A 20,810-nucleotide genomic window follows, 5' to 3' on the forward strand; every position below is an offset into this window, starting at 1 on the left:
GGTACATTCAGGTTGTGTATCGACTACCGAGAGTTGAACAAACTTACCATCAAGAACTGCTACCCACTACCGAGAATCGACGACTTATTTGATCAACTACAAGGCTCGTCTGTTTATTCAAAGATTGACTTACGGTCCGGGTATCATCAAATGCGGGTGAAAGAAGATGATATTCCAAAGACTGCTTTCAGAACACATTACGGTCATTACGAGTTTATGGTCATGCCGTTTGGTTTAACTAATGCACCAGTTGTGTTCATGGACCTTATGAACCGAGTGTGTGGACCATACCTTGACAAGTTTGTCATTGTTTTCATTGATGACATACTTATTTACTCAAAGAATGACCAAGAACACGGTGAACATTTGAGAAAGGTGTTAGAAGTATTGAGGAAGGAAGAATTGTACGCTAAGTTTTCAAAGTGTGCATTTTGGTTGGAAGAAGTTCAATTCCTCGGTCACATAGTGAACAAAGAAGGTATTAAGGTGGATCCGGCAAAGATAGAAACTGTTGAAAAGTGGGAAATCCCGAAAACTCCGAAACACATACGCCAGTTTTTAGGACTAGCTGGTTACTACAGAAGGTTCATCCAAGACTTTTCCAGAATAGCAAAACCCTTGACTGCATTAACGCATAAAGGGAAGAAATTTGAATGGAATGATGAACAAGAGAAAGCGTTTCAGTTATTGAAGAAAAAGCTAACTACGGCACCTATATTGTCATTGCCTGAAGGGAATGATGATTTTGTGATTTATTGTGACGCATCAAAGCAAGGTCTCGGTTGTGTATTAATGCAACGAACGAATGTGATTGCATATGCGTCTAGACAATTGAAGAGTCACGAACAAAATTATACGACGCATGATTTGGAATTAGGCACGGTTGTTTTTGCATTAAAGACTTGGAGGCACTACTTATATGGGGTCAAAAGTATTATATATACCGACCACAAAAGTCTTCAACACATATTTAATCAGAAACAACTGAATATGAGGCAGCGTAGGTGGATTGAATTGTTGAATGATTACGACTTTGAGATTCGTTACCACCCGGGGAAGGCAAATGTGGTAGCCGATGCCTTGAGCAGGAAGGACAGAGAACCCATTCGAGTAAAATCTATGAATATAATGATTCATAATAACCTTACTACTCAAATAAAGGAGGCGCAACAAGGAGTTTTAAAAGAAGGAAATTTAAAGGATGAAATACCCAAAGGATCGGAGCAGCATCTTAATATTCGGGAAGACGGAACCCGGTATAGGGCTGAAAGGATTTGGGTACCAAAATTTGGAGATATGAGAGAAATGGTACTTAGAGAAGCTCATAAAACCAGATACTCAATACATCCTGGAACGGGGAAGATGTACAAGGATCTCAAGAAACATTTTTGGTGGCCGGGTATGAAAGCCGATGTTGCTAAATACGTAGGAGAATGTTTGACGTGTTCTAAGGTCAAAGCTGAGCATCAGAAACCATCAGGTCTACTTCAACAACCCGAAATCCCAAAATGGAAATGGGAAAACATTACCATGGATTTCATCACTAAATTGCCAAGGACTGCAAGTGGTTTTGATACTATTTGGGTAATAGTTGATCGTCTCACCAAATCAGCACACTTCCTGCCAATAAGAGAAGATGACAAGATGGAGAAGTTAGCACGACTGTATTTGAAGGAAGTCGTCTCCAGACATGGAATACCAATCTCTATTATCTCTGATAGGGATGGCAGATTTATTTCAAGATTCTGGCAGACATTACAGCAAGCATTAGGAACTCGTCTACACATGAGTACTGCCTATCATCCACAAACTGATGGGCAGAGCGAAAGGACAATACAAACGCTTGAAGACATGCTACGAGCATGTGTTATTGATTTCGGAAACAGTTGGGATCGACATCTACCGTTAGCAGAATTTTCCTACAACAACAGCTACCATTCAAGCATTGAGATGGCGCCATTTGAAGCACTTTATGGTAGAAAGTGCAGGTCTCCGATTTGTTGGAGTGAAGTGGGGGATAGACAGATTACGGGTCCGGAGATTATACAAGAAACTACCGAGAAGATCATCCAAATTCAACAACGGTTGAAAACCGCCCAAAGTCGACAAAAGAGCTACGCTGACATTAAAAGAAAAGATATAGAATTTGAAATTGGAGAGATGGTCATGCTTAAAGTTGCACCTTGGAAAGGCGTTGTTCGATTTGGTAAACGAGGGAAATTAAATCCAAGGTATATTGGACCATTCAAGATTATTGATCGTGTCGGACCAGTAGCTTACCGACTTGAGTTACCTCAACAACTCGCGGCTGTACATAACACTTTCCACGTCTCGAATTTGAAGAAATGTTTTGCTAAAGAAGATCTCACTATTCCGTTAGATGAAATCCAAATCAACGAAAAACTTCAATTCATCGAAGAACCCGTCGAAATAATGGATCGTGAGGTTAAAAGACTTAAGCAAAACAAGATACCAATTGTTAAGGTTCGATGGAATGTTCGTAGAGGACCCTAGTTCACCTGGGAGTGAGAAGATCAGATGAAGAAGAAATACCCGCATCTATTTCCAGAAGATTCGTCAACACCTTCAACAGCTTAAAATTTCGGGACGAAATTTATTTAACGGGTAGGTACTGTAGTGACCCGAACATTTCCATGTTTATATATATTAATTGAGATTGATATTTACATGATTAAATGTTTCCAACATGTTAAGCAATCAAACTTGTTAAGACTTGATTAATTGAAATATGTTTCATATAGACAATTGACCACCCAAGTTGACCGGCGATTCACGAACGTTAAAACTTGTAAAAACGACATGACATATATATATGGATATACATATGGTTAACATGAGATTATGATAAGTAAGTATCTCCATAAGTATGTTAACAATGAGTTATATACATATAAACAAGACTACTAACTTAAGGATTTCGAAACGAGACATATATGTAACGATTATCGTTGTAACGACATTTAAATGTATATATATATCATATTAAGATATATTAATATATCATAATATCATGATAATATAATAATTTAACATCTCATTAGATATAATTAACAATGGGTTAACAACATTAATTGAGATCGTTAACTTAAAGGTTTCAAAACAACACTTACATGTAACGACTAACGATGACTTAACTACTCAGTTAAAATGTATATACATGTAGTGTATTTAGATGTATTAAAATACTTTTGGAAGACTTCAAGACATATATCAAAACACTCATACTTAACGAAAATGGTTACAGTTACTTTCCCATTCTTTTCTTTCATCAAGAATTCTAGTCGTATTCTTACCCGTATTATACACAGCTTCAAAACGTACTTACTATGGGTATATACCAAGAGGAACTAGCATGGGATTCTACTCTTGATTATGTCATGTATGACTAATCAATTTTATCTTCTACCATGAGCTAGTCAACTAACTAGAACTCCTTTTAACCTCACTCACCACTCACCAATTACCACTCATCATTCACTCCATTTCACTTCCAATTCTCTTTCTAATTCTCTCTCAACACACACACACACACTATTATGAAGTATTTTTCCAGTAGTTAATCATCATCTTCATCAAAAATCACTTCAAGAATCAAGCTATAATCATCATAGGAAGAACACTTCAAGAACACTTCAAAAATCCCTTCAAGTTTACTAATTTACTTCCAAGCTTTCTAATCCATTCCAAGTAATCATCTAAGATCAAGAAACCTTTGTTATATAAAGTAGGTTATCTTTCTTATTCAATGTAATATTCATATTCAAACTTTGATTCAATTTCTATAACTATAAACTATCTTAATTCGAGTAAAAATCTTACTTGAACTTGTTTTTGTGTCATGATCCTACTTCAAGAACTTTCAAGCCATCCAAGATCCTTTGAAGCTAGATCATTTCTTGTCACTTCCAGTAGGTTTACCTACTAAACTTGAGGTAGTAATGATGTTCATAACATCATTCGATTCATATATATAAAACTATCTTATTCGAAGGTTTAAACTCGTAATCACTAGAACATAGTTTAGTTAATTCTAAACTTGTTTGCAAACAAAAGTTAATCCTTCTAACTTGACTTTTAAAATTAACTAAACACATGTTCTATATCTATATGATATGCTAACTTAATGATTTAAAACCTGGAAACACGAAAAACACCGTAAAACCGGATTTACGCCGTCGTAGTAACACCGCGGGCTGTTTTGGGTTAGTTAATTAAAAACTATGATAAACTTTGATTTAAAAGTTTTTATTCTGAGAAAATGATTTTTATTATGAACATGAAACTATATCCAAAAATTATGGTTAAACTCAAAGTGGAAGTATGTTTTCTAAAATGGTCATCTAGACGTCGTTCTTTCGACTGAAATGACTACCTTTACAAAAATGACTTGTAACTTATTTTTACGACTATAAACCTATACTTTTTCTGTTTAGATTCATAAAATAGAGTTCAATATGAAACCATAGCAATTTGATTCACTCAAAACGGATTTAAAATGAAGAAGTTATGGGTAAAACAAGATTGGATAATTTTTCTCATTTTAGCTACGTGAAAATTGGTAACAAATCTATTCCAACCATAACTTAATCAACTTGTATTGTATATTATGTAATCTTGAGATACCATAGACACGTATAAAATGTTTCGACCTATCATGTCGACACATCTATATATATTTCGGAACAACCATAGACACTCTATATGTGAATGTTGGAGTTAGCTATACAGGGTTGAGGTTGATTCTAAAATATATATAGTTTGAGTTGTGATCAATACTGAGATACGTATACACTGGGTCGTGGATTGATTCAAGATAATATTTATCGATTTATTTCTGTACATCTAACCGTGGACAACTAGTTGTAGGTTACTAACGAGGACAGCTGACTTAATAAACTTAAAACATCAAAATATATTAAAAGTGTTGTAAATATATTATGAACATACTTTAATATATATGTATATATTGTTATAGGTTCATGAATCAACAGTGGCCAAGTCTTACTTCTCGACGAAGTAAAAATCTGTGAAAGTGAGTTATAGTCCCACTTTTAAAATCTAATATTTCTTGGATGAGAATACATGCAGGTTTTATAAATGATTTACAAAATAGACAAAAGTACGTGAAACTACATTCTATGGTTGAATTATCGAAATCGAATATGCCCCTTTTTATTAAGTCTGGTAATCTAAGAATTAGGGAACAGACACCCTAATTGACGCGAATCCTAAAGATAGATCTATTGGGCCTAACAAACCCCATCCAAAGTACCGGATGCTTTAGTACTTCGAAATTTATATCATATCCGAAGGGTGTCCCGGAATGATGGGGATATTCTTATATATGCATCTTGTTAATGTCGGTTACCAGGTGTTCACCATATGAATGATTTTTATCTCTATGTATGGGATGTGTATTGAAATATGAAATCTTGTGGTCTATTGTTACGATTTGATATATATAGGTTAAACCTATAACTCACCAACATTTTTGTTGACTTTTAAAGCATGTTTATTCTCAGGTGAATATTAAGAGCTTCCGCTGTTGCATACTAAAATAAGGACAAGATTTGGAGTCCATGTTTGTATGATATTGTGTAAAAACTGCATTCAAGAAACTGATTTCGATGTAACATATTTGTATTGTAAACCATTATGTAATGGTCGTGTGTACACAGGATATTTTAGATTATCATTATTTGATAATCTACGTAAAGCTTTTTAAACCTTTATTTATGAAATAAAGGTTATGGTTTGTTTTAAAAATGAATGCAGTCTTTGAAAAACGTCTCATATAGAGGTCAAAACCTCGCAATGAAATCAATTAATATGGAACGTTTTTAATCAATAAGAACGGGACATTTCATATATGAGACGTTTTTCAAAGACTGCATTCATTTTTAAAACAACCATAACCTTTATTTTATCAATAAAGGTTTCAAAAGCATTTCGTAGATTATCAAATAATGATAATCTAAAATATACTGTTTACACACGACCATTACATAATGGTTTACAATAGAAATATATTACATCGACATATGTTTCTTGAATGCAGTTTTTACATAATATCATACAAACATGGACTCCAAATCTTGTCCTTATTTTAGTATGCAACAGCGGAAGCTCTTAATATTCACCTGAGAATAAACATGCTTTAAACGTCAACAAAAATGTTGGTGAGTTATAGGTTTAACCTATATATATCAAATCGTAACAATAGACCACAAGATTTCATATTTCAATATACATCCCATACATAGAGATAAAAATCATTCATATGGTGAACACCTGGTAACCGACATTAACAAGATGCATATATAAGAATATCCCCATCATTCCGGGACACCCTTCGGATATGATATAAATTTCGAAGCACTAAAGAATCCGGTACTTTGGATGGGGTTTATTAGGCCCAATAGATCTATCTTTAGGATTCGCGTCAATTAGGGTGTATGTTCCCTAATTCTTAGATTACTAGACTTAATAAAAAGGGGCATATTCGATTTCGATAATTTAACCATAGAATGTAGTTTCACGTACTTGTATCTATTTTGTAAATCATTTATAAAACCTGCATGTATTCTCATCCCAAAAAAATTAGATTTTAAAAGTGGGACTATAACTCGCTTTCACAGATTTTTACTTCGTCGGGAAGTAAGACTTGGCCACTGGTCGATTCACGAACCTATAACAAATATGTACATATATATCAAAGTATATTCAAAATATATTTACAACACTTTTAATACATTTTGATGTTTTAAGTTTATTAAGTCAGCTGTCCTCGTTAGTAACCTACAACTAGTTGTCCAACGTTCGATGTACAGAAAAAAATTGATATATATTATCTTGAATCAATCCACGACCCAGTGTATACACGTCTCAGGCTAGATCACAACTTAAAGTATATATATTTTTGGAATCAACCTCAACCCTGTATAGCTAACTCCCACATTACTGCATATAGAGTGTCTATAGTTGTTCCAAATAATATATACACATGGGTCGATATGATATGTCAAAATATTTACATACGTGTCTATGGTATCCGAAGATTACATAATATATTAGAATACATGTATAATACAATATAAGTTAGCTAGGATATGATTAATATAGATTTGTTACCAATTTTCACGTTGCTGCAACAAGAAAAATTATCCAATCTTGTTTTACCCATAACTTCTTCATTTTAAATCCGTTTCGAGTGAATCAAATTGATATGGTTTCATATTGAACTCTATTTTATGAATCTAAACAGAAAAAGTATAGGTTTATAGTCAGAAATATAAGTTACAAGTTGTTTTTGTAAAGGTAGTCATTTCAGTCGAAAGAACGACGTCTAGATGACCATTTTAGAAAACATACTTCCACTTTGAGTTTAACCATGATTTTTGGATATAGTTTCATGTTCATAAGAAAAATCATTTTTCCAGAAGAACAACTTTTAAATCAAAGTTTATCATAGTTTTTAATTAACTAACCCAAAACAGCCCGCGGTGTTACTACGACGGCGTATATCCGGTTTTACGGTGTTTTTCGTGTTTCCAGGTTTTAAATCATTAAGTTAGCATATCATATAGATATATAACATGTGTTTAGTTGATTTTAAAAGTCGAGTTAGAAGGATTAACTTTTGTTTGCGAACAAGTTTAGAATTAACTAAACTATGTTCTAGTGATTACAAGTTTAAACCTTCGAATAATATAGCTTTATATGTATGAATCGAATGATGTTATGAACATCATTACTACCTCAAGTTTTCTGGATAAAGCTACTGGAAATGAGAAAAATGGATCTAGCTTCAAAGGATCCTTGGATGGCTTGAAAGTTCTTGAAGCAGAATCATGACACGAAAATAGTTCAAGTAAGATTTTCACTCGAAATAAGATTGTTATAGTTATAGAAATTGAATCAAAGTTTGAATATGAGTATTACCTTGTATTAGAAAGATATCTTAATGTAAATAAGAAAGATTTCTTGAGGTTGGATGATCACTCTACAAGATTAGAAGTAAGTTAGCAAACTTGGAAGTATTCTTGATTTTATGAAACTAGAACTTGTAGAATTTATGAAGAACACTTAGAACTTGAAGATAGAACTTGAGAGAGATCAATTAGATGAAGAAAATTGAAGAATAAAAGTGTTTGTAGGTGTTTTTGGTCGTTGGTGTATGGATTAGATATAAAGGATATGTAATTTTGTTTTCATGTAAATAAGTCATGAATGATTACTCATATTTTTGTAATTTTATGAGATATTTCATGCTAGTTTCCAAATAATGGTTCCCACATATGTTGGGTGACTCACATGGGCTGCTAAGAGCTGATCATTGGAATGTATATACCAATAGTACATACATCTAAAAGCTGTGTATTGTACGAGTACGAATACGGGTGCATACGAGTAGAATTGTTGATGAAACTGAACGAGGATGTAATTGTAAGCATTTTTGTTAAGTAGAAGTATTTTGATAAGTGTATTGAAGTCTTTCAAAAGTGTATGAATACATATTAAAACACTACATGTATATACATTTTAACTGAGTCGTTAAGTCATCGTTAGTCGTTACATGTAAGTGTTGTTTTGAAACCTTTAGGTTAATTATCTTGTTAAATATTGTTAACCCAATGTTTATAATATCAAATGAGATTTTAAATTATTATATTATCATGATATTATTATGTACTAATATCTCTTAATATGATATATATATACAATAAATGTCGTTACAACGATAATCGTTACATATATGTCTCGTTTCAAAATCATTAAGTTAGTAGTCTTGTTTTTACATATGTAGTTCATTATTAATATACTTAATGATATGTTTACTTATCATAATATCATGTTAACTATATATATAACCATATATATGTCATCATATAGTTTTTACAAGTTTTAACGTTCGTGAATCACCGGTCAACTTGGGTGGTCAATTGTCTATATGAAACCTATTTCAATTAATCAAGTCTTAACAAGTTTGATTGCTTATGTTGGAAACACTTAATCATGTAAATAACAATTTCATTTAATATATATATATATATATATAAACATGGAAAAGTTCGGGTCACTACATAACCGACCTTAACAAGATGCATATAGAATATCCCCATCATTCAGGACTCTCATCGGATATGATGAATCGAAGTACTAAAGCATCCGTAACTCGGATGAGGCTTGTTGGGCCAAATAGATCTATCTTTAGGATTCGCGTCAATTAGGGGCCATTTCCCTAATTCTTAGACTACCAAGCTAAAAAGGGGTATATTCGGTTCGATAATCCAACATAGAAAGTATTTTCGATTACTTGTGTCTATTTTATAAAACATTTATAAAACTGCATGTATTCTCATCCCAAAAATAATAGATTTTTAAAAGTGGGACTATAACTCACTTTCACAGATTTTTACTTTGCAGAAAATAAGACCTGGCCACTGGTCGATTCACGAACCTATAACAAATATATACATATATATCAAAGTATGATCGAAATATATTCACAACATTTTTATTACATTTTAATGATTTAAGTTCGTTAAGTTAGCAGTCCATCGTTAGTAATCTACAACTAATTGTCCATAACTAATAGTACAGAAATAAATCAATATATATTATCTCGAATCAATCCACGACCCAGTGTATACAAGTCTCAGGCTAGATCACAACTCAAAGTATATATATTTTGGAATCAACCTCAACCCTGTATAGCGAAATCTAGCATTACAGCATATAGAGTGTCTATGGTTGTTCCAAATAATATATATAGATGACGTCGATATGATATGTCAAAATATTGTATACGTGTATATGGTATATCAAGATTACATAATATGTTAGAGTACATGTATAATACAATATAAGTTAGTTAAATTATGGTTATAATAGATTTGTTACAAATTTCACATAGCTACAACAAGCAAAAATATCCAATTTTGTTTTACCCATAACTTTTTCGTTTTAAATCTGTTTTGAGTGATTCAAGTTACTATGGTTTCATAATGAACTAAAATTTATGAAACTAAACAGAAAAAGTATAAGTTTATAGTCGAAAATATAGGTTACAAGTCATTTTTGTAAGAGGTAGTCATTTCAGTCGAAAGAACGACGTGATGACCATTTTGAAAAACATACTTCCACTTTGAGTTTAACCATGATTTTTGGATATAGTTCCATGTTCATAAGAAAAATAATTTTCCTAGAAGGACAACTTTTAAATCAAAGTTTATCATAGTTTTTAATTATCTAACCCAAAACAGCCCCCGGTTTCACTACAACGGCGTATATCCAGTTTTACGGTGTTTTTCGTGTTTCCAGGTTTTAAATCATTAAGTTAGAATATCATAAAGATATAGAACATGTGTTTAGTTGATTTTAAAAGTTAAGTTAGAAGGATTAACTTTGTTTGCAAACAAGTTTAGAATTAACTAAACTATGTTCTAGTGATTACATGTTCAAATCTTCGAATAAGATAGTTATATATATATGAATCGAATGATGTTATGAACATCATTACTACCTCAAATATAGTAGGTAAACCTACTGGAAATGACAAAAATAATCTTGAGCTTGAATGGATCTTTGATGGCTTGGAAGTTCTTGAAGCAGAATCATGACACGAAAACAATTTCAAGTAAGATTATTACTCGAATTAAGATAGTTTATAGTTATAGAAATCGAATCAAAGTTTGAATATGAGTATTACCTTGATTTAGAAAGATAACCTACTGTAAATAACAAAGATTTCTTGAGATTGGATGATCACTTGAAATGGATTTGCAAGATTGGAAGTAAGTTAGTAAACTTGAAAGTGTTCTTGATGTGTTCTTGAGTTTTTGTTTTGTATGTTGATCTAGGTTAGGATTTATGAGCTAGTTTGAGCTAGATTATGAAGAAAATGATGAAGAACACTTAGAAAAATATGAGAGAACTTGAGAGAGGGTAGTTTAATGCATGTAAGTTGCAAAATGAAAGTGTTATTGGTGATGGTTGAAAACATGAATGGAGGCTTGACATATAGCCTCCATTAGTTTGTAATTTTGTGAGATATTTCATGCTAGTTGCCAAATGGTTGGTTCCACATTTTTGTTGACTATCTAGGGCTTCTAAGAGCTGAATTATTATGGGTATATACCAATAGTATATACGTCTAGGAGCTGGGTATTGTACGAGTACGAATACGGTTGCATACGAGTATAATTGTTGATGAAAATGAATGAGAATGCAATTGTAAGCATTTTTGTTAAGTATAAGTACTTTGATATGTATCTTGAAGTCTTTCAAAAGTGTACTAATACTTCTTAATATACTACATGTATATACATTTTAACTGAGTCGTTAAGTCATCGTTAGTCGTTACATGTAAGTGTTGTTTTGAAAACTTTAAGTTAACGATCTCATTTAATGTTGTTAACCCATTGTTATTATATATAATGAGAATGAGATATTAAATTATTACATTATCATGATATTATGATTTATGAATATATCTTAATATGATATATATACATTAAAATGTCGTTACAACGATAATCGTTACATATATGCCTCGTTTCAAAATTCTTAAGTTAGTAGTCTTGTTTTACATATGTAGTTCATTGTTAACATACATATTGATATATATAATTATCATTTTATCATGTTAAATATAGTGTAACAATACCTTAATATGATACATATGTATTTAGTAAGACGTTGTTATAACGATAATCGTTATATATATCGTTTCGAGTTTCTTAACTTATTAATCTCATTTTTATGTATTTAACTCATTGTTAATATACCTAGTGAGATACTTACTTATCATAATATCATGTTAACTATATATATATTCATATATATATATATATCATCATATAGTTTTTACAAGTTTTAACATTCGTGAATCGCCGGTCAACTCGGGTGGTCAATTGTCTACATGAAACTCATTTCAAATAATCAAGTCTTAACAAGTTTGATTGCTTAACATGTTGGAAACATTTAATCATGTAAAAATAGTTTTCATTCATTATATATAATCATGGAAAAGTTTGGGTCACTACAGTACCTACCCGTTAAATAAATTTCGTCCCGAAATTTTAAGCAGTTGAAGGTGTTGACGCATCTTCTGGAAATAAGTGCGGGTATTTCTTCTTCATCTGATCTTCACGTTCCCAGGTGAACTCGGGTCCCTTATGAGTATTCCATCGAACCTTAACAATCGGTATTTTATTTTGCTTAAGTCTTTTAACCTCACGATCCATTATTTCGACGGGTTCTTCAAAGAATTGAAGTTTTTGATTGATTTGGATTTCGTCTAACGGAATGGTGATATCTTCTTTAGCAAAACATTTCTTCATATTCGAGACATAAAAAGTGTTATGTACCCCGGCGAGTTGTTGAGGTAGATCAAGTCGGTAAGCTACTGGTCCGGCACGATCAATAATCTTGAATGGTCAAATGTATCTTGGATTTAATTTCCCCCATTTACCAAATTGAACAACGCCTTTCCAAGGTGAAACCTTAAGCATGACCATCTCTCCAATTTCAAATTCTATATCTTTTCTTTTAATGTCCGCGTAGCTCTTTTGTCGACTTTGGGCGGTTTTCAATTGTTGTTGAATTTGGATGATCTTTTCGGTAGTTTCTTGAATTATCTCCGGACCCGTGATCTGTCTATCCCCCACTTCACTCTAACAAATCGGAGACCTGCACTTTCTATCATAAAGTGCTTCAAACGGTGCCATCTCAATACTCGGGTGATAACTGTTGTTGTAGGAAAACTCTGCTAATGGTAGATGTCGATCCCAACTGTTTCCAAAATCAATAACACATGCTCGTAGTATGTCTTCAATTGTCTGTATCGTTCTTTCACTCTGCCCATCAGTTTGTGGATGATAGGCAGTACTCATGTCTAGACGAGTCCACAATGCTTGTTGCAACGTCTGCCAGAATCTTGAAATAAATCTGCCATCCCTATCAGAGATAATAGAGACTGGGATTCCATGTCTGGAGACGACTTCTTTCAAGTATAGTCGTGCTAACTTCTCCATTTTATCATCTTCTCTCATTGGCAAAAAGTGTGATGACTTACTAAGGCGATCGACTATTACCCATATAGTATCATAACCATTTGCAGTCATTGGCAATTTAGTAATGAAATCCATGATAATGTTTTCCCATTTCCATTCTGGGATTTCAGGTTGTTGAAGTAGACCTGATGGTTTCTGATGTTCAACTTTGACCTTAGAACACGTCAAATATTCTCCTACGTATTTAACAATATCAGCTTTCATACCCGGCCACCAAAAGTGTTTCTTGAGATATTTGTACATCTTTCCCGCTCCGGGATGTATTGAGTATCTAGTTTTATGTGCTTCCTTAAGTACCATTTCTCTCACATCTCCAAACTTAGGTACCCAAATTCTTTCAGCCCTAAGATGTTTCTCCGAACCTTTGGGTATTTCATTCTTCAAATTTTCCTCTTTTAAAACTCCTTGTTACGCCTCCTTTATTTGAGTAGTAAGGTTAGTACGAATAATTATATTCATGACTTTTACCCGCATAGGTTCTCTGTCCTTTCTACTCAAAGCGTCGGCTACCACATTTGCCTTCCCCGGGTGATAACGAATCTCAAAATCGTAATCATTTAACAATTCAATCCACCTACGCTGCCTCATGTTCAGTTGTTTCTGATTAAATATATGTTGGAGACTTTTGTGGTCGGTATATATAATACTTTTGACCCTATATAAGTAGTGCCTCCAAGTCTTTAATGCAAAAACAACAGCGCCCAATTCCAAATCGTGAGTCGTATAATTTTGCTCATGAATCTTCAATTGTCTGGACGCATAAGCAATTACCTTCGTTCGTTGCATTAATACTTAACCAAGACCTTGCTTTAAGGCGTCACAATATATCACAAAATCATCATTCCCTTCAGGCAATGACAATATAGGTGTCGTAGTTAACTTTTTCTTCAATAATTGAAACGCTTTCTCCTGTTCATCCTTCCATTCAAATTTCTTCCCTTTACGCGTTAATGCAGTCAAGGGTTTTGCTATTTTGGAAAAATCTTGGATGAACCTTCTGTAGTAACCAGCCAGTCCTAAAAATTGGCGTATATGCTTCGGATTTTTCGGGGTTTCCCACTTTTCAATGGTTTCAATCTTTGCCGGATCCACCTGAATACACTCTTTGTTTATTATGTGACCGAGGAATTGAACTTCTTCCAACCAAAATGTGCACTTTGAAAACTTAGCGTACAGTTTTTCTTTCCTCAGAAACTTTAGCACTTTTCTCAAATGTTCTTTGTGCTCTTGATCATTCTTTGAGTAAATGAGTATGTCATCAATGAAAACAATGACAAACTTGTTAAGGTATGGTCCACACACTCAGTTTATGAGGTCCATGAACACAGCTGGTGCATTATTCAACCCAAACGGCATAACCATAAACTCGTAATGATCGTAACGCGTTCTGAAAACAGTCTTCGGAATATCATCCTCCTTCACCCGCATTTGATGATACCCAGAACGTAAATCAATCTTCGAATAAACTGACGAGCCTTGTAGTTGATCAAATAAGTCGTCGATTCTCGGTAGTGGGTAACGGTTCTTGATGGTAAGTTTTTTCATCTCTCGGTAGTCGATACACAACCTGAATGTACCATCCTTTTTTTTGACAAACAAAACAGGAGCTCCCCATGGTGATGTACTTGGTCGTATGAAACCACGCTCTAATAGTTCTTGTAGTTGGCTTTGGAGTTCCTTCATTTCACTAGGTGCGAGTCTGTATGGAGCGCGAGCTATTGGTGCAGCTCCTGGTACAAGATCTATTTGAAATTCAACGGATTGGTGTGGAGGTAGTCCCAGTAATTCTTTCGTAAATACATCGGGAAATTCTTTTGCGACGGGAACATCATTGATGTTCTTTTCTTCGGTTTGTACTTTCTCGACATGTGCTAGCACAGCATAGAAACATTTTCTTATTAGCTTTTGCGCCTTCAAATTACTAATAATATTTGGCTTCGCGTTGCTCTTTTCTCCGTACACCATTAAGGGTTTTCCTTCTTCTCGTACAATGCGAATTACATTTTTGTAACATAGATCTCTGCTCTCTCCTTTTTCCACCAGTCCATGCCAATTATCACATCAAAACTCCCTAACTCTACTTGTATCAAATCAATCTTAAACGTTTGGCTAACCAGTTTAATTTCTCGATTCCGACATATTTTATCTGCTGAAATTAATTTACCGTTTGCTAATTCGAGTAAAAATTTACTATTCATAGGCGTCAATGGACTACTTAATTTAGCACAAAAATCTCTACTCATATAGCTTCTATCCGCACCCGAATCAAATAAAACATAAGCAGGTTTTTCATCGATAAGAAACGTACCCGTAACAAGCTCCGGGTCTTCCTGCGCTTCTTCCGCATTAATGTTAAAAACTCTCCCAAGGATTTTCCCATTATTATTTACCTGGTTTGGGCACGTAGTTTTGTAGTGGCCCTTCTTCCCGCATCCATAATAAATAATGTGGGCATTACTTGTTCCTTTACCCGCTGGTCCATAAATTTCGCACTTCGTTGCATCATGCCCCTTTCTATTACATTTGTTACATGATGCCGAACAAAAAGTAGTTGGATGGTACCCTTCACACCTTAGGCACGGAATTTTCTGGTTTTGATTGCCAGTGTTGTTATTGAGATTATTGTTGGGATTGTTGTTGTTGCGGTTGGTATTGTTGTTAGGACGATTGTTGTAGTTGTTGTTGTTAGGATGGTTTTTGTTGCGTTTGTTGTTGCGAAAAATGGTGCGATTGTGGTTGTGATTGTTGAAGCGATAGTTACTGTTGTTGTTATATTGGTGACCCTTGTCACTGGTTTCTTCCCACTTTCTTTTTACTTGTTTTGTGTTGGCTTCTTCGACCGCCTGTTCTTTAATTCTTTCCTCAATCTGATTTATGAGTTTATGATCCATTCGACTCGACTTTTGTATGGAGGTGGGCTCGTGTGAACTCACATCTTCTTGAATCCTTTCTGGTAACCCTATCACAAACGCATCGATCTTCTCTTCTTCATCTTCGAACACTCTTGGACACAATAGGCACAACTCTGTGAATCTTTGTTCGTACGTGGTAATGTCGAAACCTTGTGTTCGTAATCCTCTAAGCTCTACCTTGAGCTTATTGACCTCGTTTCTGGGACGGTACTGCTCGTTCATCAAGTGCTTGAATGCTGACCACGGTAGTGCGTAAGCAGCATCTTGTCCCACTTGTTCTAGATAGGTATTCCACCATGTTAACGCAGTACCTGTGAAAGTATGCGTTGCGTACTTCACCCTGTCTTCTTCAGTACATTTACTTATGGCAAACACCGATTTAACCTTCTCGGTCCACCGTTTCAATCCGATTGGTCCTTCGGTTCCATCAAATTTCAAAGGTTTGCAGGCAGTAAATTCTTTGTAGGAGCATCCTACACGATTTCTTGTGGCGTTAGTTGCATTGCTAGATTCAGAGTTATTATTGTTGTTTTGCATTGCAGCATGTACTGTGGCCATGTTGGCAGCAAGAAAAACACGAAAGTCTTCCTCACTCATGTTCAAGTTCTGATGAGTAGTCGGTGCCATTTCCTTCAAAAATAGCCAAAAGAATTAAGTTAATCATATAGAATATTAAGAGTAGTCAATAGTATTCCGTAGCGTAATATAAACTCATTTATAAAAGTTTTTTCTTCATATTAGCGTTTTATAAGTTTTAATTCGGGTAGTACCTACCCGTTAAGTTCATACTTAGTAGCTAACATACAATTCAACTACTACAATTATATATGAAAAACTGATTATAATAATATTTCACGTTCAAACTTTTATACAATATTTTACAAACTTACAATACCGCTATTTTACATATAGCATGAGATATAGCACACAATAACTTTGATACAAGGTAATTGTGAAGATAATTCTAGCTAGTACGCAAGTCGTTCAGCAAAGGCAATAAAGACACATAATTCATAAGTCCAGAAACAAGTCATGCATTCTGGTTTTACTAAGACTACTTCCCATCCTTAGTCTTGTGGAAAATAACCGTTATGACCGTTGGCTAGGCAGCATGTTGTAATGTCGTCAAAAGGACGAGGTTTTTGTAATGCCCAACAGCCCCGTAGCAATCTAAAAACCTTGTTTCTCACCCCAACTACCGAATCCGTCACTTGTGGGAAGGTTTTATTTAAAAGTTGCAACCCGATTTTCTTTTTCTCAATTTGGTGAGAGGCGAACATCATAACCCGTAAACATAACATGCTTCTTTATGTTGCATGTTTGAAGCTCTTTCTAAAGCACGAAGTCCTATGTTGGGATATAGGGAGTCAAAATAGGCTCTCAACCCGTAGCGTAAAATTGCATTTGGGTTCCACGCATTTAATGCTTTAAAGTAAACACGATGTAACTTAAAGTCTCCCCAATGTGATATACCCCATCTTTCAAAGGAAATCCTTTTATAAACTAAGGCATGCCTGGAACGTCTTTCAATTGTTCGACAAACTAATATCGCCATAAATAATTGTACTGATGAATTCTGACCGACTTTAGATAAGATTTCATCAATCATGTCCCCGGGTAGGTCTTCTAAAATATTCGGTTGTCTATCCTTAACGTCCATTGTGTGTTTTTTTTATACTGTAAAATAGACGAGGATTAGATTCGTAAAAGATAATAAACAAACAAAACAAGCAATTTTTTACATATAACATGAAAATACAAGCACACTACAATACATATATTACACAACATGATTACAACTCTTTATTCCGATTCACTCGTTTCTTCCTCTTCGGACTTGGTTCGTTTCGCTAATTTCCTAGGGATATATGGTGCTCCCCTAATACGAGCCGTTCTTTTCTCAAATGGTCTAGAAAAACCTAGTGACTTAGATGTTCCCGGGTTATAGTGAAAGTTTAAGAAATACGGGTGTTTACGGTACACCCCATCAGGGTACTTCATGTTAACATAAAGTTCATCGGTTTTGGGCTCGGGTTTTTCTATTTTGATGTCTTTTTGTAATGACCCAAAATTTTCCGACCAAATTATACTTATGAGATTAATATTTACATAAATTAAACCATACCAACATGATAAGCAATCCAAATTGTTAAGACTTGTGTTTTTGAAAAGAGTTTTACACAACGTTTGACCGTCCAATATGACCGATGATATCACGAACTATATAACATACGATAATTATATGTTTTTGTATATATATGTATTTATATATATTTAACATGATCTAAGGATGGTTTAACATCTCATTGTGTACTAATGACAATGAGTTATAAGTATATTATGAAACTACTAACTTAAGTTTTCAAAACGATAACTATACGTAACATTCTTTGATATATATACTTATAATCTATAATGCTTATACATGTATCGTATATATAATGTATTTAATCATTTTTTAAGGACTTAAATACATAAAACAATATAAGTATATTCACAAAAGATAGCTATATTTGAATTCTCGTTCCGTTTCCTCAAGATTTCTATACGTATATCTAGGGTATATGTACCCGTATCATACCCAGCTTCTATACATATTTACTATTGGTATATACACATAAAATCAACATCCTAATCAACATTATTACTGCCCTAGATATGAGGTAACTAGGATTTATCAAGTAGTATGAATTATTAGTAAGAAAACAAAATTAGGAATCCTTTTCTTTCTTTATAAACTAAAAACGTTTTTATAAATGAACACCATTTTTTCACTCCATTTTCTCGTACCTACACCCTCATTTCTCTCTCAAAATACTCCTAACTTCATACTTGATCATCTCCAAGCATTTTTCCCATCATTTAGATTCAATTACAAGCCTTAAACAGCATAAGAAAACTCTTTCAAGAACATATCAAAATAACCACCCATTTGAAGAAGTTTACTTCCAACCTTTTGATCTAACTCCACCACTCTTTGATTCCAAGATTATTTCTTATCTTTTGCAGTAACTTTATCCAAGTAACTTGAGGTAGTAACCTTGTTCATAATCTTATTCAATTCATATTCATATAGCTATCTTATTTTGTGGTATAAAATTTTAACAACAAGAACATAGTTTGAATGATTTCAAACTTGTTCACAAACTAAATAGATCCTTCTAACTTGACTTTTAAAACACTTCAATACCTATAATATATCATAATGATATGCTAACCTAACAAGATATAACTTGGTTTTACAAAGAACATCTTAAAAACTGAATCTATGTCGTCGGAGTGCAACCGGGGGCTGTTTTGGGTTGGATAATTAAAAACCATCTTGAACTTTGAATTGGAAGTTCATGTTCTGGAAAAATGATATTTCTTATGAATATGTTAACACGTAAAAATTTCATGGTTTAACTCAAAGTGTAAGTATTTTTAGAAAAATGATCATTAAATGTTGTTTTTATGATGGAAAATGACCACTTTCATAAGTTTCACCAAAATTTGACCTATAACCTATGATTTCCAATACAAACTAAGGTATTTTCGGTTCATATTCTTAAAATTTGACTCGATCCAAGGAAGTGGCAAGTTGAACCAACAAAAACGGAGTTGTAATGAAGAAACTACGACTAAAACAAGATTGGGTATCCGAAGCTAGTTTAGCTACGAAAATATTTGGAGAAAAAGTAAATTAATCATATCTTTTCTAATTAATATGATATTTTATATATAATTACTTATGATTTGATTTTATATATTTTAGGACCACCCGTAAACAACACGAGAAGATTAATCATAAGACCTCATGATTGTACGCAACACGTCATTTGACAACACAGTACTTTATGTACGCAACACGTCATTTGACAACATGGTACCATGGGTCGAGATTAATTCTGATCAATACGAATATGATGGGGTCTTTATTTATTTTATTTAAGCAACTAATTATGGACCACTAACATCGGACTGCTAACTACGGACTAAGAAAATATTAAAAGTATTAAAAGTATATATATATATGTAACGATTACTTAAAAAGAAAATATGTTGATATATTATATATATGGTTAGGTTCGTGATATCTATCGGAGACCAAGTCGAATTAAATACCTTCAAGGCAAAAGTGAGTTTCATTTGCTCCCTTTTTAATTGCTTTTGCAATATATATTTTTGGGCTGAGAATACATGCGCTGCTTTTATAAATGTTTACAAAATAGACACAAGTACTTAAAAATATATTCTACGTTGAGTTGTACCACTGGCATATTTCCCTGTAGCTTGGTAACTACTATTTACATGGGTATTGTAAACGCGAATCCTGTTGATAGATCTATCGGGCCTGACAACCCCAACCGGACTGGACGACCAGTATTCAACGGTTGCACAGTACTTCGTTTTGCTGACTACACTTGGTACGGTGTAGTGAGATTTCATAATAAAGGGAATATGCGACGTTGATTAAATGTTAAGTATGGTTACCAAGTGCTCAACCACTTAGAATGCTTTACATACACTTGCGAGTGTATTATGTTTATGATTATGAAATCTTGTGGTCTATTAACATATTGAAATGATTGTTATGATAAATCTATAAACTCACCAACCTTTTGGTTGACACTTTAAAGCTTGTTTATTCTCAGGTACGAATTAAGTCTTCCGCTGTGCATTTGCTCAATAAAAGGACATTACTTGGAGCCGATCATCGCAATGGGACCAAATGTTGATGACTTCGTCCAGGTGGATTAGGACGGGTCCTTTCAGTTGGTATCAGAGCGGTGGTCGTAGTGAACCAGGTCTTGCATTAGTG

This window comes from Rutidosis leptorrhynchoides, chromosome 5, assembly GCF_046630445.1.
Source record: "Rutidosis leptorrhynchoides isolate AG116_Rl617_1_P2 chromosome 5, CSIRO_AGI_Rlap_v1, whole genome shotgun sequence".
Lineage (NCBI taxonomy): Eukaryota > Viridiplantae > Streptophyta > Magnoliopsida > Asterales > Asteraceae > Rutidosis > Rutidosis leptorrhynchoides.